Source organism: Haliotis cracherodii, unplaced genomic scaffold (assembly GCF_022045235.1).
Source record: "Haliotis cracherodii isolate W230 unplaced genomic scaffold, xgHalCrac1.p SCAF_10, whole genome shotgun sequence".
NCBI lineage: Eukaryota > Metazoa > Mollusca > Gastropoda > Lepetellida > Haliotidae > Haliotis > Haliotis cracherodii.
In genome coordinates this window covers 57,877,952-57,904,638 of record NW_027266265.1, presented here as the reverse complement: position 1 = coordinate 57,904,638, position 26,687 = coordinate 57,877,952, and the positions used below count along the sequence as shown (strand labels likewise).

At 39.7% G+C, this 26,687-nt stretch overlaps 1 protein-coding gene across 5 annotated transcripts in view; it reads left to right on the top strand.

The window, feature by feature from the left end:
* The first annotated feature begins 12,448 nt into the window (after positions 1-12,448).
* The window catches only part of LOC139454577 (sodium- and chloride-dependent betaine transporter-like), an 84,589-nt gene continuing 70,350 nt past the window's right edge, over positions 12,449-26,687 (top strand). For 4 of the 5 annotated variants that reach the window (XM_071236377.1, XM_071236376.1, XM_071236373.1 and 1 more), the window contains exon 1: positions 23,417-23,560. The gene's annotated coding sequence lies outside the window, so the exon portion shown is untranslated. Of the gene's footprint in view, positions 12,526-23,416; positions 23,561-26,687 lie in introns of those variants that run through there. The other variant, XM_071236375.1, reaches the window with a different exon arrangement.

Sequence of the window (26,687 nt, the reverse complement as noted above, 5' to 3'; positions counted from 1 at the left end):
ACAACGTGACCGTGTTGTGCCACCAGGACATCTGTCATGTGCCGCCTTCTGGGCACTCATGGCTGGCGCGACAGTTTCTCGTTACTGGGCGTTATGGTAACCGGCGTTAATCATGACAGTGGTACTGAGGTTGTTTAGATTGGGCAGTAGCTGATGTTTCAAACAGTCTTTGAACACATTACAGTTCATTTCCTTATGATAATCACCGGTTTTCTTTGTCGCTTCGAAAAATAGCTCACATCCATCAATAAGTTCTTATATATCGATTCCCAAATTGAAATAATATGTTAATAGACAAATCTATACGTAATATAGCTTAGTGTGAAAGCAAATGGCATACAATCAACAACTGTTTTACAAAATTATCTAACCTTAAAATTAATGCAAATAAGCGCACCGCAATTACAATGGCAGTAAACAATAGAGTGTGGGTACAATATTCAATGGCTATAAATAATATGATGGCAGTGGACAGTATCAAATACAAATTTATAGTGGTGATAGCAAAGGCCAGTGATAATAATATATATTCCCTCAGCGGCGAACGTGATCAAACTTCTGAGATTGGTTAGGCAGGGAATCAGGGATGATGAGCGATCCTCACGTGAAAGCTGGTTAAAAAATTATTAAACGCGTGCGAGACGAAATGTGTGAGAGCTTCGTAAACACGCTATTGTCTCCTTATATACTCTAACCAGCAAATGGAATGTTCCATGTAGTGCCATCACCAGTCCATCAGTATGTAATCAGTACACAAATAACTTTGATGCGGTGTCAGTGTGAAAGGAGTGTGAATTACGACCGTCACTGGCCACAGAAATCCTCAAAGTATGGTAACATTCTACAAGGCCACTGTCATTCAAATAACTTCTCTCGTCGACAACGTCTGTCCATCTGTCTGCTTCACCTAACATACAATCCTCCCTGTCACAACTGGCGTTTAACTGCCTTTGTTTAAAACATTAATTGTAAAAACTTCGTCAACAGACTGACGTATATCGTACACAGTCCTCTTATTTGATTGAAACAGTAAGTAAGATATCTAGAAGATCAACTGAGTCCTTATATCAGCTGACGGTCCTGTTTGTGAATATATGCACTTGACATACGATTTAAAGGCTAACGAAATCAAATTTAAGACCGCATAGACCATAAAACTAAATAAAACATGTCTTGTATCATCTCTTGTGTATTAGGTCATGGTTATGTTCTGAAATGTTATAACGTTAGATTAGGAAGAAGAAACATAAAAGTATTTCATGATACACGAGATTTGGGAACACACAAACATCTGGTTGAAATCATTCACTGATATGAGCAATAAGATTAGGCAATATAAACATGCATACGAGGGTATAGGGAAAATGGTGGAAGCAAATTGAAATAGATTTAAATAAAAGAAATATTGTACTAAACAAATGTCCTGTGCAGAAGCGGGAGCCACACTTGTTTAACAGTTCTCTGTTGTTGTAGACTGACGAATAGCAATTGACTTTCATGCTATACACAAGCTTCCATACACACATTACAAATCCAGATACACCTACTGTATAAAGCGTTATAAATCTGAGAACTGAGATGCCAAGTATGACCTGCATTCACACACGGAAGTAAAATAATTCTTCTGTGTATTCCCTCTCCTCTGAAAAATGTAACACTAAAGTGTGTGTTTACTGCCATTGTAATTGCGGTGCGCTTATTTGCATTAATTTTAAGGTTAGATAATTTTGTAAAACAGTTGTTGATTGTATGCCATTTGCTTTCACACTAAGCTATATTACGTATAGATTTGTCTATTAACATATTATTTCAATTTGGGAATCGATATATAAGAACTTATTGATGGATGTGAGCTATTTTTCGAAGCGACAAAGAAAACCGGTGATTATCATAAGGAAATGAACTGTAATGTGTTCAAAGACTGTTTGAAACATCAGCTACTGCCCAATCTAAACAACCTCAGTACCACTGTCATGATTAACGCCGGTTACCATAACGCCCAGTAACGAGAAACTGTCGCGCCAGCCATGAGTGCCCAGAAGGCGGCACATGACAGATGTCCTGGTGGCACAACACGGTCACGTTGTCTTACTTACGCCAGTCAGACATTGTGAGCTTATCTGGGCTAACTGTAAGACATAACACAACATTCAAACACTCACATGTCAATGGGTTGACCAAAGCAGCCTTTACTAGAATCACACTAGAGATATGGAAATCGGCTGAAGACTGCGTTCTTGAAATAGAACGACAGTGCCACCAACGTGATGGCATAGGTATCAGCCGTGTTGCACCAGTTATCATACCTTTGTGTGATAGTGCAGATTCAGATACGGCATCAGCTGAGTCAGATGTTGGCTAAAGAAATCATCTGCAGAACAACAAATACTTCTTGACTGAAAAATACCAACCATCCAATACTCATTCTATTTCATAGCATTTAACTATGCCACCATTATCCAAGCAAATGTAATACACTACATAGCGTAATTACTACCCCGTCGAGGCATATCTCAATGAAATACAATAACATTAATATTTTGAGACCAGCCACCCAACTAAGAATCTAATTAACTCGACATTTCAGAGAGATGATGCAGGTACAAAGGGAATAGTGGGGCCGAATACCGCATGTAAAAATCCATCGTTTAACAAACTCTGCACGACACCACTGGTGGGCGTAATATGAAAGCCGATGTGGGGATACGAGTTCAGCTAATTTCATTTCCATCCATAGCATTTTTCATGAGATTTCTCATGCACACTTGATTCAAATACAGACAATAGTCACAGACGGCAGGCGACGCGTTGGCGTCCTCCCACTTAATTTCTCATAATAGACATAAAACACTCCCCGCGACTCCATTGAAATGAACGCGTACAGCACCAACAACACCCTAATTTTTAAAATAGAATCTGACCTAGTCAATGGATCATTACTTCATCTCATGAGTCTGAAACGCACTTTTATAATTAGTCAAGCTATGTTGTGAATCCATAAATGACGAAGTTGAATAACGTGTGTATCGCACGGTTACGGTACTGATTTTAATCCTGTGCTGTGCTTTCTGTCAGCCTTATGGCTGCAGCCATGATCAGTCCAGCGTTGTCAGATTCATATCTAGAAGTTCCACATACATCAACATGAGCGAAAGAATCTTTTGATTTATCTTGATTCACATTCTGCTCGATTAAAAAAGACTTTTTGCATCACAATACAAAACCTCCTGAAGGATCAGTTTATGTTTGCAGCCTACACGGTATAGCTCAATCACACTGCAGGCGACGTCTCTTCTTCCCCCTTTCTCAGTAAATGCTTGTGTGATAAGACCGTTTCAGATAGATTATTATCATTGATAGAAGGTATACATTCAAATCGATTGCTGTTGTGTGGTTTACAAAGTGTGCTGAAGGTACAATGCTGTTACATGCCTAGGATGGAGTGTCACAACTTTATTCACTTGGTACAAAATAAAACTGCCCTGTCTGTTTTACATGAATTAAAGTGACAAAACCCGTTCCGAATCCATACAAAATCTCTTCCGACAATATCATGAGTATGTGTTTATGAATTGAGAGATGTCTTATGAATATGGAAAGGGTTTTGTCACTTTTATGTCATGTATGTCAGGGAGCAGAAGCACTGAGTCAAATTAATGACTTTTCTATGAGTGAGCATACCATATGGAATAATTTGGACAGTTTGTTATTTCAAACCTTATTTCAAACGTTAGAAATGAACATTTCCCTTATATTTCCGAGTATAGAAATTATAAGGAAATTTTACAATTTCTAAACCTTTTGCACACGTTTGGCATATGAGATACGATTGGCACCTATACGTTTGGAATACATAGAGACAGTGACACGATGTTAGCTCCTGGGCGAAACGGTGAGAGCTGCAATGATCATGTTCTTTTCAGCGACAACACATGTCTATTTGGTAGTACAGGTATTGACGACATTCGGCGTTGAGGTATTCGCTAAAACGCTCCATCATATGTTTCACCTTTAGTCGGCTGAATTCTTTTAGCATAAGGTTATGTAAAGAGGGTGGACGATTTCAAACAGTCGGTGCTTTATTTAACAAGAGCCATTTGAATTCACATTTATTCCTGATACGTACTGATCAATATTCTACATGTTCACGGCATGGTAAAAAACCGATTAGTTTGTTACTTTGAAACAAATGATCTTATTACCAATATACAATTTTGTAAGTTTAGAATCGTTCATTAAAAAATCCATCTAAATAGACAATCTGCTGTATCGATCTTTTTCGACTTAGAAAAGGCTTACAATACAACATGGAAACATGGTATTGTAAAAAATCTCAATGATTTTTGATTGAGAGGCCATTTGCCTCATTTTATCTCTCAGTTTTCAACAGACAGGCAATTTCAAGTCCGAGTGGGTCCGTGTCTGATCATTATAATCGGGATCAGGGTGTCCCACAAGGCAGTAATTTGTCTGTCACTTTATTTAGTGTCACAATTTACAGTTTGTCAAAAGTTTTAACTGATTCAGTAGATGCATTACTTTTTGTGGATGATTTAAATATATATTGTGGTAAAAACATGCACACAATAGAAAGGCAATTAAAATCATGTGTAAATAAAATTATCAAGTGGACCGGTTGTCCCATTTTTATATCGTATCCAAGCCCATTTATCGTTTTGTAATGTTCTACAACTAGTTTTAAGTCAAACTGGGTCCTTCGTCGACAGTTTTTACAAATATTGTATAAATTAGTCTCGCTATGGCTGAAATATTGCCGACATGGCTTAATATTAAATTAATTCACTCACCCTACAGTTTCACAACACTTCCTCCTCTCACATCACATCCTCTCATGGTTGCTTTATCCAGCTGACTGAACTGGTTCAGTTTAGTTTGGGATGCAGACCAGAGTATATGACTTGTAAGTTTCTTCTGGATAACAGAGTTCTTTGGAGATTCAAAATATACACAAAGAAAAAATTTAAACACACCAAAATATATTTCATTATTGTTTGGTCCCATGATTTGTAACAGTCATGAAAGATATAATTACGGGATGGTATGCCCGTGCAGCATGCTACCCTCGAGTATCTCTAAAAGCAGTATATGGAGATTTTTTTAAATACCATATTTCCATGTTGTATTGTACTATTGTCCTGTGGCCTCCTTAGTACGGAAATAAAGAAATCAACTGGTAATGAAACTTGATTTGATAATCTCAAGAGTAACCAAGAGGTCTCAAATATGAACTTGCCTGTTAACTCAATAGCCGCCATTCAATGGACAAGTCTACTCAAGTAAGTCGAGTCTGTACAGCGAGATTTTAACGATCAGCGGGGTGATCCCAATGGAACAGCACACCCTGACGGCGGCTAGTGGAACTCAGTTATGTCTTGGAACAACAAGGGGCTGCTGGGACGATGTCCCAAACATACGGGCAAGGTGTATTCATTCAGCTAGTACGTCATGGGAGAGACTTTCTGAGTGAATTCAAATGTTAATACATATGTCTTTCTGTATGCGTTCTGTCGCTCAGTTGAGAATCCCATCATCACGGGTAAGGAAACTGAAAAAAGACATAAGGCGTTGTCTTGCTTTACCTAGGATTGAGGCCAGAGTGTTGGCTCGCATCTCTGGTCAGTGTGTATCAATGTTCCGGGCTGTTGCCCCAGGGAAACTAATGCTGAGAAATACATGCAGACTCCTTAGTAGAAGAAATAGTTGGGACGATAAATTGACACTAGATTCGCCAGCTAAGGAGGATATGTTGTGGTGGTTTACTGCTCTTGATAACTGGAATGGACAAGTTGATGCTTTAAAGAGACTAACCAAAACCAATTTGACATTTTTTTCACAACAAAAGTATACTATTTAACGCTTAAAAGAATTCTGGATAAACCTTTTACACGCATCCTACTCTGCATATATTGAACAAACTTTTTAATAGTGCTTTGCAGATGAGTGTTGTTGTTGTTGCTTTTAGTGTTTAAGGTGTAGCTCTAAAATAAGGGAGATATTATGCCACAATTTGTAGTTTAGATACATTGTAACCTGAATATATGTATTTGAATGTATTTGGCGATATTCGTCGAAAACTGTATGTATCAGTGTGGGTTGGCGTGCGGGTGAATTAATCTTCGATTGGCATGGAAAATTGTGTAGAGTGTTTTCACAATGTTTATGGATTGGTTTGACTTGTTACTTCATACAGATAAACATGTGATTCAACATTTAGCAATAGTTGACCCTTTTAAAGCGTACACATCGATTATAATAGCTTGGACGCGACTTGCCCACATTACCCATGTTTGCATTCTACGGCTATTATTAAAAAGTTCACAATGCATAAAGGCCCTGGAATAAACAACTATGATAATATATTTTAGCTGCGCATGGACTTGCACACCACTTGATATTTGAATACTGTACAGAAGATTTTTTTATGTCTTAACAACTGCACCTGTCACCCATACGCACAACAGTTAAAGATTGATGTGACGACGGGACTAAAAAAGAGAACCAACATACAATAACCGGTAACTCGTTTTTTAATTCATATCATCAATAAAGTCCTTCAAACATTCACAAAGGACGTTTGCAAGCGGTCAGTTTAGTATCCCTAGCCCATGACAGCCTGTATGTGTGAGTAGCTGTGTGTGCTGCAGATCACTAGTATCCCTAGCCCATGTCAGCCTGTATGTGTGAGTAGCTGTGTGTGCTGCCCCATGTCAGCCTGTATGTGTGAGTAGCTGTGTGTGCTGCAGATCACTAGTATTCCTAGCCCATGTCAGCCTGTATGTGTGAGTAGCTGTGTGTGCTGCAGATCACTAGTATCCCTAGCCCATGTCAGCCTGTATGTGTGAGTAGCTGTGTGTGCTGCAGATCACTAGTATTCCTAGCCCATGTCAGCCTGTATGTGTGAGTAGCTGTGTGTGCTGCAGATCACTAGTATTCCTAGCCCATGTCAGCCTGTATGTGTGAGTAGCTGTGTGTGCTGCAGATCACTAGTATTCCTAGCCCATGTCAGCCTGTATGTGTGAGTAGCTGTGTGTGCTGCAGATCACTAAAGTACTCACGAAAATGAAAAAAAACTGTTTGTCTCAATTTAAAAATCGACACAAAGTGTCACGTGGCTGTAAATACGAAATAACAAAACAACTCGAAAAGTACTAGTCTGGATTTGCTTGTTTGATCTCAGTGAACAATACAAAATGTACTTTACAGGAGGTAATTTGTCGGCACTTTCAACATTCAAAAATAAAACTAAGTCCAAATTAACATAGCAGAAACTGACTATAGGCATTATGCACCTGTTCTCACCTGTCGTGAAAGTGTCATAGGTCACCTTGATCAACTTACACCTGGTTATGCCCTGTTTCACAATAGTCTGTTTTATTCACATTTTTACACACTTTTACGTGTAAAAAGGCATAAAAACATTTGATACGCTGTATTTGTGCCAAAGCCCAGTTAGTACTAATTTAGTTGTTTGCATATTTACATATTATGTATAATAACTGCATTTATTTAAGATCTGAGGTCGAAAAAACAGGGTTTTTTTCATTTCCGTGAGTACTTTAGTTTCCCAAACACATGCTTTATTTTGATGAGGCCACTTCGTGTTACACATGTGTTTTCTGCACCCTGAGTCACTTCGAGCACAGCAATCACACCTCCCCTTTGTCTCCACTACCTTCTTATTCATAATATTATGTATGCACCGTGCATGTGCACGTCATTGAATTGTGTTGTGGATCATCAATGAGATCAAGTCGACGGTAATGATGCATGTCATCCCAGATGTTTCAAATTCACGATATCAACAACAATTTAATATCTACGTGAACGATTCTGTATTCTTTATTCTTTAGTTTATCTTGATTCTTTAGTGTTTCGCATTCAGCTATTCAGATAATAGAAACAGCTCACAGTGGAGGTTCACAGTTTAAAATCATATAAACTGGGCGGCAAAAGAAAGTATAGGTCGAGTTCCGTGATCGATAAAAAAATAACAAGAAGAGGTTTTGTTGTGAATTATAATATAATCTAGGGAGGGGTAACAAATGATTGATCAACCACAGTTTGAATGAAATTGTGCAATCACAGGTAATGTAAGCTGAAGGTAAACAATTGTGGGGTAAGATATTTCAATTTGTCTGAAATGTCACCAAAAAATTGTCAGACACACTACAAACTCATTGTCGGCACAGTTGCCTTCAAAAGCGTGTATGACCTCCAGCTGCCTCAATGCCTGCTGTGATACGCCGCCTCAACGATGACGTCAGTCTTCTGATGACGTGGACTGGAATCCGTTGCCACTCGTCTCTCAGGGCCTGCTGCAAATCTGGTCTGTTGACGGAAGCCTGATGGCGTGTTCTAATCTGTCTGTCAAGATGGCCCCACAGATGTTCAATAGGATTCATATCAGGTGAGTGGGCAGGCCAGGGCAAAACGTCAACGTTCTGCTGGTTTAGAAAGTTCCGAGTCATTCTTGCAGTATGGGGCCTGGCATTGTCGTGTTGAAACAATGTCCCCTGCGCCATGAACCCCCCCCCCCCCCCCCCCCCCCCCACCCTCCGAATGGATGGACCTCTCGAATACACGCCGGAGCCAAACGTTCCCCTCTGCGCCGATAAACTAGTTCTCTGCCGTCATTTCGAAACAAGTTAAACCGACTTTCATCAGTAAACAGCACTCGACGCCGATTTCTCACTTGCCAGCGTCGAACCTGCATCGCCCATCGCAGTCTCAGGCGCCGATGTTGAGCAGTCAGTACCATTCCTCGAAAAGGACGATACGCTCTGATTCCAGCAGCATGACGTCGTCGTAGTACTGTACGTTGGCTAATGGGATGTTGCTGTTGCTGTTGCTGCCGTCGCCGTCGCCGTTACGAATCTGTTTCGCAGGTGAATGAGGCGTATCTGACCGTCTTCCGGTGGTGTTGTCACTCGGGGTCGTCCGCTACTAGGCCTGTCCTGTGTCCTCCCTGTCTGAATATACCGTTGAATCAGCCTGGCTACTGTCAATGGTGTACAACCAAACCTTCTGGCAATTTGGACCTCTGTTGCCCCATTTCGGCCATATCGATGGCTCTCTCTGCTCCTGTGACAGTCGTGGCATTTCTTTTGTGTGCTTTCATCACGTGTGGTTATACCCTGCAGACGAACGCATTTATACAGCTGACATGCACGTGCAGTTTATGCCATTTAGGCGCATATGTGTCAAACGTAGAACCCGAAACTGAACTTGAAAAATTATCCTCGTGATAACATTAGTTCTCTCGACCTGCGCATGGATGAGTAGCTACTCCGTTAGCCTGATGTAACCCACCAGTTACGTAACATACTGCAAAACGAGAAAACTGCGAGCTGAGCACAATAGGGACAGTTCCCACCTGTAGAGGGCGCCACAACTTTTCTGTTCTCAAAAGCTACAGCAAACTTGTAGCGGGCTACAAGTCTCAAAAAGTATGACTTCAAGTAGCCTGCTATACCATCGCGATTCTTGAATCTATATACAACAGAAAAAGAATGGTTACAATTTAATGGTTGCAAAGTGCTTTGCTCTTCATTCCACACTGCATGTTTCTTTCTAATAAAAATAGATAGTATTGCTCAGTCTACATTTCGATAAAACTGAGTGGATGTAGGTCGTAAATGTGGTAAACATTATGGGCTTTACTAACTATACTGTGTACTATACTTACAAATTAACCGTGTGTTGAAATGATAACGAGCCCAGTTACATTTATGGCATGGCCGAAACTATGGATTCCATTTGCCTCGAACACATTTACGATAAAGTGAACAGGCTCGAGACACATGTGTGTGTTTGTGTGTATACGTGTCTGTCTATATGTGTGTCTCTTTGTGTGTGTATATTGTGTGTTTGTATGTGTGTATGTGTGTGTGAGCGTACGTGCGTGCGTGTGTGTGTGTCTGTATTTGTGTGTGTGTGCATATGGTTCGGGTGGACTCTTCTCTGGGAAGTCCTTGTTGTGGAGGCAAGGGCCGTTGGAATCTACATCGATGTATTTCTGCAACGTCTTGACGTACTGCTCAGTGTTGGATTGCGTGTTGCAGTCGCTGTGGACAAATATAATTGAGTGAGTGAGTGAGTTGTTTTTAACGCTGCTTTTAACAATATTCCAGTTATATAACGGTATGTCAGCTTAATGTGTGAGGAAAGTGATGGAGGCGTCACACGTTTACCACTTCGGTGAAACCAACGAGGACGGGTATGGTGCTGACAAGCCTAGAAACATAATCGGGGCTTCTGGCATGCCAAATGGACGCAACTCTGCACAGGGGCGGTCGGGTAGCCTAGTGGTTAAAGCGTTCGCTCGTCACACCGAAGACCCGGGTTCGATTTCTGACATGGGTACAATGTGTGAAACCAATTTCTGGTGTCCCCCGCCGTGATATTGCTGGAATATTGCTAAAAGCGGCGTAAAACCATACTCACTCACTCACTCACTCACTCTGTCTGTGGGGACTAAATATTCTTTACTGATCAGTGTCTCCTTGTTTGTCAGCCTGTGGGTGGTGAGCGGGTAGTCAGAGACCCTCTTGAAAGCCGATGTGTAGTTGAACTGCTCTATAGTGCTCCTGAAGGAAAACAGACAATCTTTGTTCATTGGTCAGTCATGGATGTCGGACGATAATGCATCTTCAAAGGGTCCAAACTGAGTTCAAACTGGAATCATACCTTTAGTTTTTACCTTGGAATAAATGGATAAATTTATTACATTATAGAACGTGCAATCATCGTCGCCTGTTGACGTTGGACGGTGGAACTGTATCCCACCCATAGTAAAAGGAATGCAATTTATGTCACCGCGATGAAATGGGAAATGAATATCATGTTGCATCACATTTACCCACATTAAATCCATTATGATATTCATATGCTATATATATTCATCAATGTAAAGTTTTGATGAATATGTTATCCTTGTTGAATAAAAAATGAGAAAACAAGACTTGTTTTGTTATATACGGTAACCTGTTAGAATCACAAAGCATGTTTTGACAGCATAGCCGCGAGAGCCACATTATACAATCACGCAACCATAACCATTGCCGCGAGAGCCACATCAATTTGGGCTATCTATTTTCGAAATGTGGCTTTGCCGGCCTGTAACCATCCCACCCATAGTAAAAGGAATGCAATTTATGTCCCGCGATTAAATGGGAAATGAATATCATGTTGCCTCACATTTACCCAGTTCAGTAACTACAGGCTATTCGCAACAAGTCAAACTTTTATAAATTTAGTAATAGTAGAAAAAATCATTTTAAGAAAGCTTGGTGTTTTCTGTTCAGTTATAATGCAAACGTATAAGTCCTACGTTAAAACCTAAACTCTGTTAAATTGTACCTTATTCAATTATGTTGTATTTCATATGTCGTTATACACGGCCTGAAACGCAAAAGAAGTTCTGTTCTGACGTTCGATTCACCAGCCTGCCGTCAATGCCAAGGTAACCAACACCCCGCTCACTCACTACTATTCAGGTGTTGACCCCAAATCGCTACATTCGGACATGCTCTGTTTACGAATATATCATACGAATCTTACTTTAAAGTTGTTTGATCAGGGCTACAGTATTTTAGGCCTAAGTGATGCTTTCTAAACGATTTATGGTAGACATGAGGAGGACATTTTCAAATGAGTCACAGAAAGGGATTCAGATTAATTTTCCCATTCTCACATGTATCATATGTTTCTTTTTTCACTTGTACCTTTGACTTGCCTTTGCATGTGTTTGTGACAGGGACCGTCAGTAGTGCAGGACTCTTTTCTTCAACGACAATATCTAGTCCTGTTGCACCTTATGTAGAGTTTGTTAGCTATTCTTCTTCTCCTTGTTTTCTTATTACATTTTTTTATACATCCATTTGCCACCTGGCAGGAGGTCACAATGACATGCCATGTGCACATCGATTATCAAAGACATTATTAATCACTTGGCATTTGAAATATGTGCATATCTATATCCCGTTTTATCCCGTTTTAAGCATATAACATCACACAGAATTTTGCCCACATATGTTCTTGTTACCAACAGGAATGGTTGACTCGGAGTCAGGAAAATGGCATGATATCTCAATGGCTGATATCTCAATGGGCTCGCCTCGCCTCGCCTCGCCTCACCTCGCCTCACCTCACCACACCCCACCTCGCCTCGCCTCGCCATATGTTTTAACAACCAATTGATGGCTGAGAAATGCTCAGACACGGTATGTAAGTGCAAGGTAAATATTTCACCTCGCCTTGCCTCGCCTCGACTCGCTTCACCACACCCCACCTCGCCTCGCCTCGCCTCGCCTCGCCATATGTTTTACAACCAATTGATGGCTGAGACATGCTCAGACAGACTACACCCATGCAAAAACTGACACTGCTCGTAATCCGGTCATAGTAATATATAGCAATGTCACAGAATAACAGACTACAGCAGTGACATAATAAGAGACGCATTGTACCTGGAGAGTTTCAACGGGAGGGACTGAAGTCAACCAGGTATTTATATTTCATAGTTAGTGTGTCATAGTACTACCTATTTTGATGTTAATATACTGACGTGTCAGATTAAAAATAATCCAGTTATTAGATCTGGAGTCGTGGTTCCCTAAATAGTCTTAAAATTTGATTTACTGTCATGACAGTCTAACTATTTTGTTTACCAGGGAAGACACGTAAGGCTAGATGATAGATGTACTGTCACGACAGCCAAACTAATCTTGGCGTTATATCTACTATGTATAATATTTACTATTACATCTACTACCAGGGCAGACACGTTAGGCTGGATGATAGATCTACTGTCATGAAAGCCTAACTGGTCTTGGTGTTATATCTACTACCAGGGTAGACACTTAAGGCTGGATGTTAGATCTACTTTCATGACAGCCTAACTAGTCTCAATGTTATATCTACTACCAGGGCAGACACTTAAGGCTGGATCTTAGATATACTGTCATGACACCCTAACTAGTCTTGGTGTTTTTCTACTATGTAAAATATTTACTACTACATCTACTACCAGGGCAGAAACGTTAGGCTGGATGATAGATCTACTGTCACGACAGCCTAACTAGTCTTGGTGTTATATCTACTAGCTAGAGTGTTATATGGCAGTGTAATATCTTGTTAAACAATGTGATCATGGTATTACATTGTTGTCGTTGAGATTCAGTAGAAGTTCATAACATTGTGTTTTAACCATAATTAGTTGTCAGGAATGTATTGCTTTTGAATGAAAGCAGTGATATGGAAGTTTTAATAGATTTATCCTTTTGGTGTAATAGACTAATCCAGCGTGTACTGCCATTGAATTTTGTACTGACACTCTATTTCAAACTGCTATTGTAATAACATTGCAATAAATTGAATTGATTTGTATTGCTAACTTTATAATACAGTTGTTAATTGTATAATATTTCTTTGTTAGTTTTGTTTGCCTATAGACGTTTGGCTTAACTTCCTAAGTCGGCGTGTAACATGGTGAATACACATACCTATAAACTTTGTAAGGTTTGCTAATATGTAATGGGAGGTTGTTGGAGGAACTGGAACTGGTAAAATTATATGTGTGGCAATCAAAGGTTAGAGAGTTGTAGGTAAAGTTCTGCCTGCAGAAAATACATTTGGACTCTTTTGCAGTTTTCAAGTATATAATAATGTGGAATCCTCCCATCTGCCCATTTCATATTCTCAGTTGGATAGGCTTTCAGAGGATAGTTTTAATGCTAGGATCCAGTCGTAAATGAAAAGGTTTGTGTATCTTTTCATGCATTTCAGAACTTGCTCCTGGGTTGTGCAAAAGACGTTATAAAACAGAAGCGGTCGTAAAATCAAAACAAAGTGACATGACTACTATGATCGCGAATGTCACGATGCACATGCTTCAGGGGGACACTGATTATTTCCCTTCGATGTCGCTAACAGTGACAGATACTCATATCTCACTCCTTCGAAATATGATGAACAACTTTGTCAACGAAAACAATTACTTGCGTTTACACTACTGCCCACAAGTTCATTCCCCTTACACGCGTTGAGAACACGTGTAACGCGCACGTGGCAAGGGTGCTCAACGGATTGCACACGGGTTGAGCAGCCGTTGAAATAGATCAAATGAATAGTGTGATAAAACAAAACAATGAAACGTGAATTTTGATGAGCTGCCTGTGTTCACCAGACAATAAAGACATGGTCGTCCCCTCTTATTTAGTGTTCGTTTGCTCGACTTGCATATATGCATGAACCAATTCACTTGGGTCCAGTCTAGCCATTGTGACGAGCCAACAATTGAACAGTAGTGAATTTGCGTTCATTGCTACGTAAAACCCTAAGTCGGCACGATTGTCGCGGGTTGGTAATATATTCGCAATTAATCAAATGATTGTGATTATGAATTGCGGTAAATCTCGTTTCATTTTTTGTCAATATGAGTTATACGTTTTTTCTCGAAATCATTCATGCAGATGTCTTGCTTTATCAAGAGGGGTTCGTCTCAAAAGTAAATAGTCAATAATTCAGGGTTCACCAGTTGTGCTACTACATAGCCTACAAGAGTGTATACCTTGATGTACATCACAGTTAAATTTCATTATTTTTTATTATTATATCCGTATACAAATTCGACTCCATCCCTGTCTCACCCGTCTCATAATCAGTGTTTAAAAGTCGGATCTTACACATGGGCAAAGAGAACATTGGAAATGAGGAAGTTCTTATTCCCTGTTAAATAAACAACAAGTCAAAAGTACATTTATATGTTGTTTGATAGGCATTACTTAGAAGTTGACGGATGACACGATACACACAATTTTATGGATAACAACTTCTTTAATACTTTAATACTTTATATGCCTGCAGGAAATTCCCTGATGTTACGGTTAATACACCCAGTGCTATGGTATGTGGTGATTGTGGCAGATTTTCAAATGTATATATTATTTATATATGATGGTTATTATATATTGGTTAAAATTAGTGACTATGCCATCTTATATGTTCCCGAAAAAAATGTAATATGATGGAACTCTTTGACAAAAATGGAAAAACGAATTTGGCTGAGAGACGTAAAAGATTTGCTCTTTTCCGTTGGTAATGACTATGTATGGTGTGAACAAAATATACGATGTCATTCTTATTTAATTATACCCCTGTTTACGAAGTAAATCGGGGGTATACAGCGTTCTGTTCGTCCGTCCTTCCGCCCGTCCGTCCGTCCTTCCGTCCGAGTAATTGTACGGCCCATAACCTATTAACCATGCACCCTAGCTTCACCAAACTTGCTACACACATTAACCACAATTACTTGTGCCTTTTGCCATTCCCATGGACACATTAAGAAACTTAAACTTTTAGGGTGTGTGTTTTGTACGGCCCATATCTTTTTAACTATGCATCTTACTATTTGTTGTTGACCGACGAGGATAACAGGGGTATGTGAGCTTTGTTCACTTCTTTCTTGTAAGAGCATTGGCACAAAGTTTAAAAAAAATATATTACAAAATTGGTCTTCATTTGTATCTGAATCAAACAAATGTAATTATTACAAAATGGTAAAAAATGATTTATATCCCGAACAGTATTTATCTTGCTTAAATGTAAGATGATTCCGTGTTTCCTTAGCGATATTTCGATGTTGTTCAAATGACCTTTTAAATGAAACTGGGCGTTACACGGGTATTAAAAGAGAGGAACGCATTTGTCAAATTTTGCCCTGAATGACAGGGCTAATTATATACCTGAATATTACTTTGTCAAATCTAATATCTTTAAATTCACATGTCTGTTAAACATATGACGTACTTACTTTTACAAAAATCATATATGTACATTTATCGTGCAATGAGACACAAGAGAAATATTATGTTATAGACTCTACTGCTCTGAATGTACTAATTATAAATGTACTATAGTCATGTGGCCTCCTTAGTACGGAAATAACGAAATCAACTGGAAATGAAACTTGATTTGATAATCTCAAGAGTAACCAAGAGGTCTCAAATATGAAGTTACCCGTTAACTCAATAGCCGCCATTCAATGGACAAGTCTACTCGAGTAAGTCGAGTCTGTACAGAGAGGGCTTAACGATCAGCGGGGTGATCCCAATGGAACAGCACACCCTGACGGCGGCTAGTGGAACTCAGTTATGTCTTGGAACAACAAGGGGCTGCTGGGACGATGCCACAAACACACGGGCAAGGTGTATTCATTCAGCTAGTACGTCATGGGAGAGACTTTCTGAGTGAATTCAAATGTTAATACACATGTCTTTCTGTATGCGTTCTTCCTTTTAGGCAGTAGTTAGTACACACCACAAATAAATCCTGGCGTCACTTCCTGTTGGTGCAACGTCGCCACCGAGTCGACCTGCGCTGTTGCAACAAAAATATAGTAGGTTTTACTAGTTTAGTATGTTTTTTGAGGAACACTGTCCTGAGAAAAGCTATCAAGATGATATCAGGAAAGGTATAAAAGACACTCTCGAATGTTTATTGCGGAGTCAACAGCATACCAACGCATTGATACAACAGTCTCTGGAGTTGAATGCGCAAAATGGCGGACATGCTCCCCAAGGTGCGTCGAGTTCACCGATTCCCGGATTTAGCAACGCTGAAGTCGCCACCGGCACAACACGTCAACATGCGACGAATGCAGTTGATGTGCAGTCTGAATTTCAAGTAATCAAGGACAGTTATCAAGGTGTCAAGCTAGCTGCCGATCACAAACTGCAGGATTCTCGTGGAGGAATAAAACGCCAGGACCAAACAACCTATTCTACAATAGCAAAGTGTGAGCGGTATATTGAAACAGGTTTGAAAAAATTACAAAGGATTCAATCCAATGGCAGTGAGAATATTCAGGAACTTTATGTTGTACTGTTAGCTAATATTCGTTATCTACAAGATGAATATGCTGGTCTTTTAGTTAGTGGTGCTGTTAACCCTGAAACCGCATGATTGTTCAGAGCATTTAGAAGAAATACCTATGGTTTTTTTACATCAGACGCAATAAACGACCTGTGAAACGCTGCAGCTGTAGCTTCAGTATCAGTACAAAATGATCGGGGATCCTACCGTGGACGCTATCCGTTCCGACCAAGAGGCCGAGGATTCAGATCACGTGGATTTGGACGCGGTGACTTTAATTTTCGACAAGCACATTCTTCACAAGACGTGTTCACGGGTCGAAACATCCCTACCACTCGCGATAATGAAGGTGGACTATAAATATCGAAAGGCAACAAATTCCAGTTATAAAATGTCAGCGGTCAAGTAAGAAACTTTGATTTTACTGGAGTCAGACATTAAATATATTCTTCATAACATTGTATAACATTGTTAAACGTTTGAACAGTGCCAAGAGAGCGTTTAAGGTGACAAAAGTAGTCTCCCTTGTTTTGTGTGTACTAGATTTCCATTTGTGTTAGTTAGAGGTTGGATTACCTCCTTTAGACTGATATGTTTTAATTTCTTTCTCTAGTTTTATGTTTATTTTTTATTTGTTATTTTATGCAAGTGTCTTAGTTTATGTTCATTTAGAAATATGTGTATGTTTCTGCTTTAAAACATTTCGATTGGGTATTTTACATTTGATGTTTTAAATGTGTTTTCCCAAAACGACCCTACATTTCAATGCAGGTAATTTTCAACAACACATAGATGCCTGACGTGAGATAGGAGCTCCAGATAATGTTTGTAAATGGGTTCATGATGGCGTAAAAATACCATTTACTAAAGAACCACAAACTTTTCATCTGTCTAACCACAAATTCAGTTATAAACAATATCAATTTGTGACAAGTGAAATTCGGGCATTGTTGTTTTCGGGGGCAATTGAAATATGCAGTCGAAAACCAAAATGAGTATTGCCTATTGGAACTGTACCTAAAGAAGGGGAAAATTACGATTGATACATGATTTACGGGAGCTGAACAGTGCATGTTTAAAACAGGGATACCAATGTGAGGACATTAGAACGGTTAGACAGCAATGCATCTGTCTGTTTAAAGTTGATTGTGACATCCCGGGCCATGTCGGACCCAACACAAGACAAACACTTTTGATAGAGACTATGTTGAGAATGTAGAGGGAAAGGGGCTTCACTTTGAGCACCTTGTTTTCTTTAAATACGACGTACTGTGACATTATAAAGTGGTATTTCGGTAGATATAATACTTATCTATAGATGTGAATCCATTTGATGATAAATCTGTGAGGTTTAAGTTGATTTTGACAGCCCGGGCCAAGTCGGACCGAACACTTCTGACTTGGATTTTCTTAAGAAAATAGAGTAAAAATGCTTCACTTTGAGCCCCTTGTTTTCTTTAAAACATTATAAAGTGGTATATAGGTAGATATAACACTAACACTAATCTATAGATTTAAACACATTTGAAGATACATCTGTGTGTTTAAAGTTGATTTTGACGGCCCGGGCCAAGTAGGACCCAACACAAGCAAAACACTTCTGATAGAGACTATGTTGAGAATGTAGAGGGAAAAGGGCTTCACTTTGAGACCCTTGTTTTCTTTAAATACAGCGAACTGAGACACTATAAGGTGGTATATAGGTAGATATAATGCTAGTCTATAGATTTAAAGACATTTGATGATACATTTGTGTGTTTAAAGTGCATTTTGACAGCCCGGGCCAAGTCGGACCCAACACAAGTCAAACACTTCTGATAGAGACTATGTTGAGAATGTGGAGTGAAAAAGGCTTCACTTTGAGCTCTGTGTTTTCTTAAACTACTGAAATATGAAACAAGAAAGTGGTATATAATTAAATGTAATACTAGTCTTTAGATATAAAGAATGTTAGGAACTTTAGAAGTGCTTGGACAGTTATTAACACGTGTCGTGTCAGTCCTTTGACATTCGCGAATATCCACTTCCAGGAAACATCCTGTTTTGGTTTTACACGAATTAGTAGAGGTTAATTACCGTAACACGTTAATTAATGAAAGAAGAGTAGTCAAAACACTGTCGTTTCCTGCCCAGGACATCATACCCCTACACGCTAAGGTCGGTGAGAAGCATTCTAATCAAAGAATACACACACTCAAAACACTGACTTTTCTACGAGACTCACGGTATGTAGTCATAATCATCAGTTTATTACATTGTTGAAGGTGCATTTTTATTCAAACTCAATTAAATGAGCAAAACTATACGTTTGTGGACATTTGAGATCTGCCTAGATATGCGCGTTTCGTTTTATTATTCTGCAATCCATTTTTAGTATTACCCGCTGGCCCGGCCCGGCCCGACTTTTCTTGGCCCGACTTTTAGGCAATCCCAGGTTATCGAGAGTTGATCGGCCAGGAGTGAAGCCGCTTTGGTCGGGGTTTATGATGTTGTTTTGGTCTAGGTAGTGCTGTAGCCTATTTTTAGTCATAAGTTCCATTATTTTGCAGAGATTTGAGGTTAGGGAGATGGGCCTATAAGAGTTAGCCTGATCTGCTGGTTTATTTGGTTTAGGTATTGGGATTACTATTCCCATGTTCTAGTGAACTGTTCTAGTTGTAGTTCTCACCCCATACAAAGTCTATTCAGCCTAGTCTCGTCCATGTTAACGAGTCACCTCCACTGACCACTTTAACACCCGAGATTGACGCTCCATATGTGATTACAGGCAGGCTGACTGTTACATACAATTTGGTAAAGGCATTGTAAGGCAACCCACCCATCGCTTTTGGATTTAGAAATGACAAGTCCTGCTGCTCTGCTGGCTCATTTGGCAACGGACTCTAGGTTTTCGTGAAGTACAAAACCCCAATAGTTGTACATTTCCCCAACATCGAACGAAACATCTCCACCAGAAATTGCAATTGGTTTTATGCACAGACGGGTTGCGGAAGTTTATTATGTTAGACTTTTCAGAGTTCACGGTCATATCGTTCTTATCACACCAGATGTTGAGACAGTCCAGATGTTGGAGGTCATCTTCATTTTCCGCTAAAAGTACTAGGTCATCAGCATATAATAAAACACAAATGATATCATCCTCCACCCTAACTCCTTTACCCAGTCCCTTCAATTTCAGCGCAAGATCGTTAATGCACAGATTAAACAGTAAAGGCGTCAACAGACAGCCCTGTTTGACATCACAGTTAACAGTAAACCAGTCAGTTCTAAACCTGTTAACTCGCACGCAGCTCGACACGCTTGAGTATATTGCGTGCAGCGCATGTAACATGTGGATGTAGAGTGTAGTTTGCAAATTACTTACTTATATTGGAGATTAAACGTGCGCTTTCCGAATGCAAGCGTATCTCGCACACGGGCCCGGCCAGGCCATTTAATGTGTTTCCGAAAAGGGGAAAAGTGAGTTTGTGCAACCCAGGAGGGGGGCTTGAGGGGTTGCTCATATAGTAATTTTGAAATTTTGAGATTTGGAATGAATGCCAAGAGTGGGTGGAGGACGAACTAAGGGAGCTGTGTGTGTTGGGTGGTTGTTAGATAAGGTAGTTTTGGTTTTAATATTTTATTTGGGGTTTAAATGCGACTTATTAGTCCTGTTTTAATTAGGTGTTAGGTTTGCAACCACTGACCGCCGTATGAATACAAATCAGGCCTTCATTACGTTACTTAACTAAAGATCACAACATCCAAGGTGTCAGCGGTTGATCGGCTGTGACCGTGGATGGTTGTGACATTATTTAAGAATGTATTCAGGTAGGTTGTAATATTGCCTAAGTGACCCTTATTTCACAGTCGGATTGACCATGTGTGCCGGTGTCCCGGTATAAACTCTCCCCCGTACAAATTCTCCCCCCCGGAGATTTTATACCGGTACAGATTCTCCTCCGGAGAATCTGTTCTGAAATAAAATCTCCCTCGGGCGGATATATTTCGCGCCCCCCTCAATATAAAGTCTCCCCCCTGATTATTCGGTTTGTTGCAATGTCTTTATGTACTATATTCTTTGAATAGATATCTTTAGTGTAAGGAGGGTTACTTTAAAAAATAGAATATGAAATACAGTGTATTGTCATAATGAAATGATATTTCAGCATATTGTATTTGGTAACTGTATCCTCCATCCTAAAATAATTAGATAACATATATCATACCAAACAAATTTGAATGAAATGACTTAATGTAACAAATACATGTACGGTTACTGTTGTAACTGAATTCAGAAATCTTAATAATCCTCGCAAACATTCGGTTTTAACACTAACTACGTAAAAACTGTCAACATATCCACGCGCGCCTCCAGCTCAGGCTGTCCGTTATACTCTGATTTAAGATCTAAAATATATTCCTTAATACAGGCTACGATTTGAAAATGGTATCAGTGGCTAGAATATCATGGTGCAACCAGGTTTCCGTTAAACACCCCCACACATACAAGTAACTAAATGTATATTTAGATATTTTACAGAATAAGGCCTAATTTCCTTTGAAAATAAAAAAAGCATAGCGGTTGACTAAACTGTCATGAAGTATTCATAAAGTATCAGGGGTCATTTCAACTTGCAAAATGATTGACATAGTCCTTTATAGAGCGAGGATTGGGCTGATTGACTGATATTACAACATTCACATGGTTTAGAATGGTACAATGAATGGTAATGCATGCAAATTACACTGATACGCGATATTTCATAAGAAAATATCATATCTCCGTTAAAACATAAAACCAATATTGATGAGTCCACATAGTGATATAATAATGTATCACTGTATTTAATTCCAAAATTTTAGATATAAACTTTCGGACAGTTCAGTTCAAAATTCTTCAACCATAATTACATCACAGGATTTGTAGCAAAACGACGGGAATCTACAAACAGCTGAACACATTCTTACCACATACATTTCCTCATTTAGTATTTAGGTCTATCACAAAATACCACTCAGACACTGCATAGCATAAGCATTTAATACACCTAAAATTATTGAACTGCATGACACGTCTGTATAAATAATCGGGGGAGAAAAAATTCTAGGGTTTGGTAGCTAACCCTTGAGAATCTACAAATAGGAGAACACTTTTGTACCACTTAAATACCAACACAACTACTTCCTTACTTACTTTGGAGATTTAACGTGCACTTTCCGACTGATGCGTATTTCGCACACGGGCCCGGCCAGGCCATTTAATGTTTTTCCGAAAGGGGCGAGGGTGGTCTGTGCAACCCAAGAGGGGGCTTTAGGGGTTGCTTATATAGAATTTGGGAATTTTGAGATTTGGAATAGATGCCGATGGTGTTCATTTAGGTAGTTTGTTCATTCTTTGGGATATTGGGGGTAAGTAAGGGATGTTTACGAGCTAGAGCTTGGTTTTTAGGGCTGATGTTTTGGTTTATTAAGTTTTGGATGAGAGGGTTTGATTCGGACGCGGCCCAGAAATTGAAGCTTAGCTGTTCCCTGCGTAGACTTAGTGGCCACACAAGCCACCACACAAGTATTTATAAAACGACCGGGGGAGGAAATATTCTGGGGGGAGATTTTATTTCGTAGGGTATATTTCGTGACACCGGCCCTGTCATGTGTAGTTATCACTCTATTCACTGGTTCTCAGAGGGAGTCACCCTTTGTGTCAGCCTGGCTGGGCAGACATGCATGATGGGCCACTGTCACACAGCTACACAGCTGGAGAAACCGTGAGTTAACCCGCATTTGTGAAACATAAAACATCTTGAATGTCAGTTAGTGCATTCACTGCATTGAATTTACTTTAAGAATAGTCAGATTAGTTTAGCGATATAAGTTGATTAATATATATTTTCTAGTAGGGATTTGGTGTTAGAAGAAAGCTATGACACGTCAAATGTTGCCGCTAGGGGAACCATAGGTTGGAAATTATGTTTTGAAAGCAATGTTTAGAAGTGTGTCGATTATTGGAACTTATAAGACTGGTCCGTACTATCCACGCTTGATCAGGCGAAAGAGGGCCCTCTAGCTTGCTAGAAACTTAAATGTTGTCGATTTGATCGATGTCTAGTCGATGGCACGCGGTCAGTTCACTCTTCTCACACACAAAAAAACCCAACACACAAAAAAACCCAACTATTTAATTGGGTACAACTGCCTGTTTGTCAGAGTTGTGGACTGATGTAAATAATCCTAATGCTTGTGATTGATATTAAATATGTAATGTGTATGTTGAGTGGTGGTGAGGATGTGTGTGTGTGTGTGTGTGTGTGTGTGTGTGTGTGTGTGTGTGTGTGTGTGTGTGTGTGTGTGTGTATGTTGAGTGGTGGTGAGGATGTGTGTGTGTGTGTATGTTGAGTGGTGGTGAGGATGTGTGTGTGTGTGTGTGTGTGTGTGTGTGTGTGTGTGTGTGTGTGTGTGTGTGTGTTGAGTGGTGGTGAGGATGTGTGTATGTGTCGGCCACATCCAGTCATTCAATTTTGTTGACATCCAGTCGGATGTTCTATTCGTTGTATATAGTCAACGGACCATGACGCTTCTAAGTATAGTCATCAAAAAACGAGTATGAACCCGTGTGGCTACCCACAAACTTCAGGGAGTTGAGTTGTAAATGGATACGAGGACTGCTGCTTTCTCAGGACAACAGGAGGTAATTATTATTTCTTAAATCGATTTTGTAGCATTAAGTGAGACACTTATCATGGATGCAGTGGTATCTCCTGAAATACCTGTTGTTACCCTGTCTGGCGCTTGGCATAAAGTGGCTAAAACAAGGACTGGTTGGCTCGGAGTTAGTATAATGTTTCCGAGAAGGGCATTCATTTTAAACTTCGGCATGTTATCTCAGTGGGCTAACACTAAAACTTGGCAGCAGTCCGGACTAGTACAAGCATACAGCTGCATGCACCTTGTAGATTCAAATTGTTTTATTCATTGCAAACTGAAAGGCCATAGGCCCATAGTTCAAGGTATTTACAAGGCATGGGTGTTTCTTCTAACTAACAATGTATGTACAATGCAATTTTTGGTAATAAAGTAATATTTGACGTTGACATGAGTATGCAAAACAAATTAATATTTGGGAAAGTTATAAACTTCATTGGAATGTACTTGTTTCTTAATTGACGACAGAGTTTAAACACAAGCATAAAATGATACTCATTTTCTACAACATTAAGGTTACAAGATGTACAGATATTGTTAGACTTTTTAAATATTCCTTTATAGATCTTTAAATCATAATATCCTGCTCTGAACTGCGCTAGCGATACTCGAATTGTTTTTATTGTAACATATGTCAACGTGCATGTGTTGACGGGAAATTAGCTCTTGGGGGAATAAAGGACAAAATCGACATCACTGTCCCGGAACGCTTTATGCACAACATGTAAACAATAAACAACAATTGCACAATGAGCGGAATACCTGCTCTGACAACACAAACACAGCAATGAGCAGACTTTCCAGCTCAGGCGTACAAGAGGTGAACAGAGCTCCAGCCCACCTCAGGGCGTTTCCTACGAGCAGCATATCCTGCTCGAGGTCGTCCCTATGCCAGCACTCGGAATACCAAGCCTGACTAACACCCTAGTAACTGTACTTACTTACTTACTTTGTAGATTTAACGTGCGCTTTCCGACTGATGCGTATTTCGCACACGGGCCCGGCCAGGCCATTTAATGTGTTTCCGAAAGGGGCGAAAGTGGTGTGTGCAACCCAAGAGGGGGCTTTAGGGGTTGCTTATATAGAATTTGGGAATTTTGAGATTTGGAATAGATGCCAATGGGGTAAGGGAGGAGAACTAAGGGAGCTGGGTATGGTGGATTTTTGTGTGTTTATGTAATTTTGATTTGGTGGATTATAGTGTTTTTAGATGCGTTTTATTAGTTCCGTTTTGATTAAGAATACGCCTAAGGCCTTGAAGTTTTCTAGTTTATTTTGTGGGTTTAGTATTGCTTCTAGAGTGAGAGCCTGGTTTAGATTGAGGGTGGTTTGTAATGCGGTTCGATGTGTTAGGTAGTGTGTGCAGTAGATGAGTGCGTGTTCTGGGGTTTCTAGTTGTTTGCAGTGTGGGCAGTTACCTGTAGTATGTTTTTTTACTTTTTTTAGGTGGTTATTTAGGTTGGTGTGTCCTGTTTGGAGTTTAGTGATTACTCTGTCGATTTTTTTTGATGGATGGTGAATTTTTGGTTTGGTTAGTGGTTTGCTGAGTACTTTTTTGATTTGGCTATTTGAGTTTAGATATAGGTTATGCCATTTTTTGGTGATTTTTTGCTTATTTACACTTTTAATTTCTGATTTTGAGATGGGTAAGTTTAAGCTTATTTCTGGGATTTTGAGGGATAGTTTAGCTGCCTTATCGGCGTTTTCATTACCGTATATTCCTACGTGGGCGGGTATCCACAAGAAAGTTATTTGTTTGCCTGCGTTAGTTAGGTCGTTGGAGCTTTTAAGTATTAGATTTATTAATTTAGGTCGGTTTTTGGTATTTTTGTTTTTGAGGGCTTGCAGTCCACTTAGGGAGTCGGTAAGTATTAGGATTTTATTGTGGTTTTGGGATTCTTGACTATGGAGGGCTGAGGCCATGCCCATTAGTTCTGCCGTGAATATTGATTGGTTGTTTGGGAGTCGGAAGGATTGTGTAGTTTTAGTTGGTTGTGTGGTATGGACTCCGAAACCTGTGTGTTTGGAGGTCGGATCTGAAGATCCGTCCGTGTAAATGTGACACCAATTTGGCCAATTTTCGTGTATGTATGCTAGTGTGGTGGTTTTAGCTATGTTTGGGTCGGTTTGTTTATTTATTTGGCTAGCTAGTGTTGTGTCTATTTTGGGTATTTTAAGTTTAGGGGTGAAGATATTTGATTGTTTGCAGTTTTGTTTAAGATTTTTAATTTGGTGTTCATTTAGGTAGTTTGTTATTCTTTGAGATATTGGGGTAAGTAAGGGGTGTTTACGAGCTAGAGCTTGGTTTTTGGGGCTGATATTTTGGTTTATTAGGTTTTGGATGAGAGGGTTTGATTGGGATGTGGCCCAGAAATTTAAGCTTAGCTGTTCCCTGCGTAGACTTAGTGGCATTTCTCCTGTTAAGGCCTGGAGTGAAGTGTAGGAGGTGCCATGTTGGGTGCGTGTAATTAGTTTGAGAGCCTGATATTGTATTGAGTCAAGTTTTTTAGATAGAGAGTTGTTTAGGGTGTTGTATATGGCGCAGCCGTAGTCTAGTTTTGATCTAATTAGTGATATGTAGAGTGAGAGGAGGGTATCTTTGGAGGCTCCCCAGTTTGAGCCAGTTAGGCATCTTAGGGTGTTTAGGTCTTTACTGCATTTAGTTGTTAGGTTTTGGATGTGAGCATCCCAGGTGAGATGTTGATCGAAGATAAGTCCTAAGAATTTGGTTTGTTTTTGAAATTTGATTGTTTGGTTGTTTAGCTGGAGAATTGGGGAGGTGGGTTTCATGTTTTTTATGTTTGAATACTATTCCTGTTGTTTTTTCTGAGTTAAGGGAGAAGCCCCATTTGTCAGCCCATTGTTGTATTTTATTAAGAGATTTTTGGAGTAAATTTTGGGCCATATTAATACTTTTTGTGCGGATCCAGAGGGCTCCATCATCCGCGAATTTGGATGTGTTTACTTTAGGGGATAGGCCCTCGAAGAGATCGTTTATCATTATATTAAAGAGTGTGGGGCTGAGGATACTGCCCTGGGGAGTGCCATTTTCTAGGGGACACTGGTCCGATAGAGTATGGTCTATCCCCACTGTTATTTTACGTTCGTTTAGA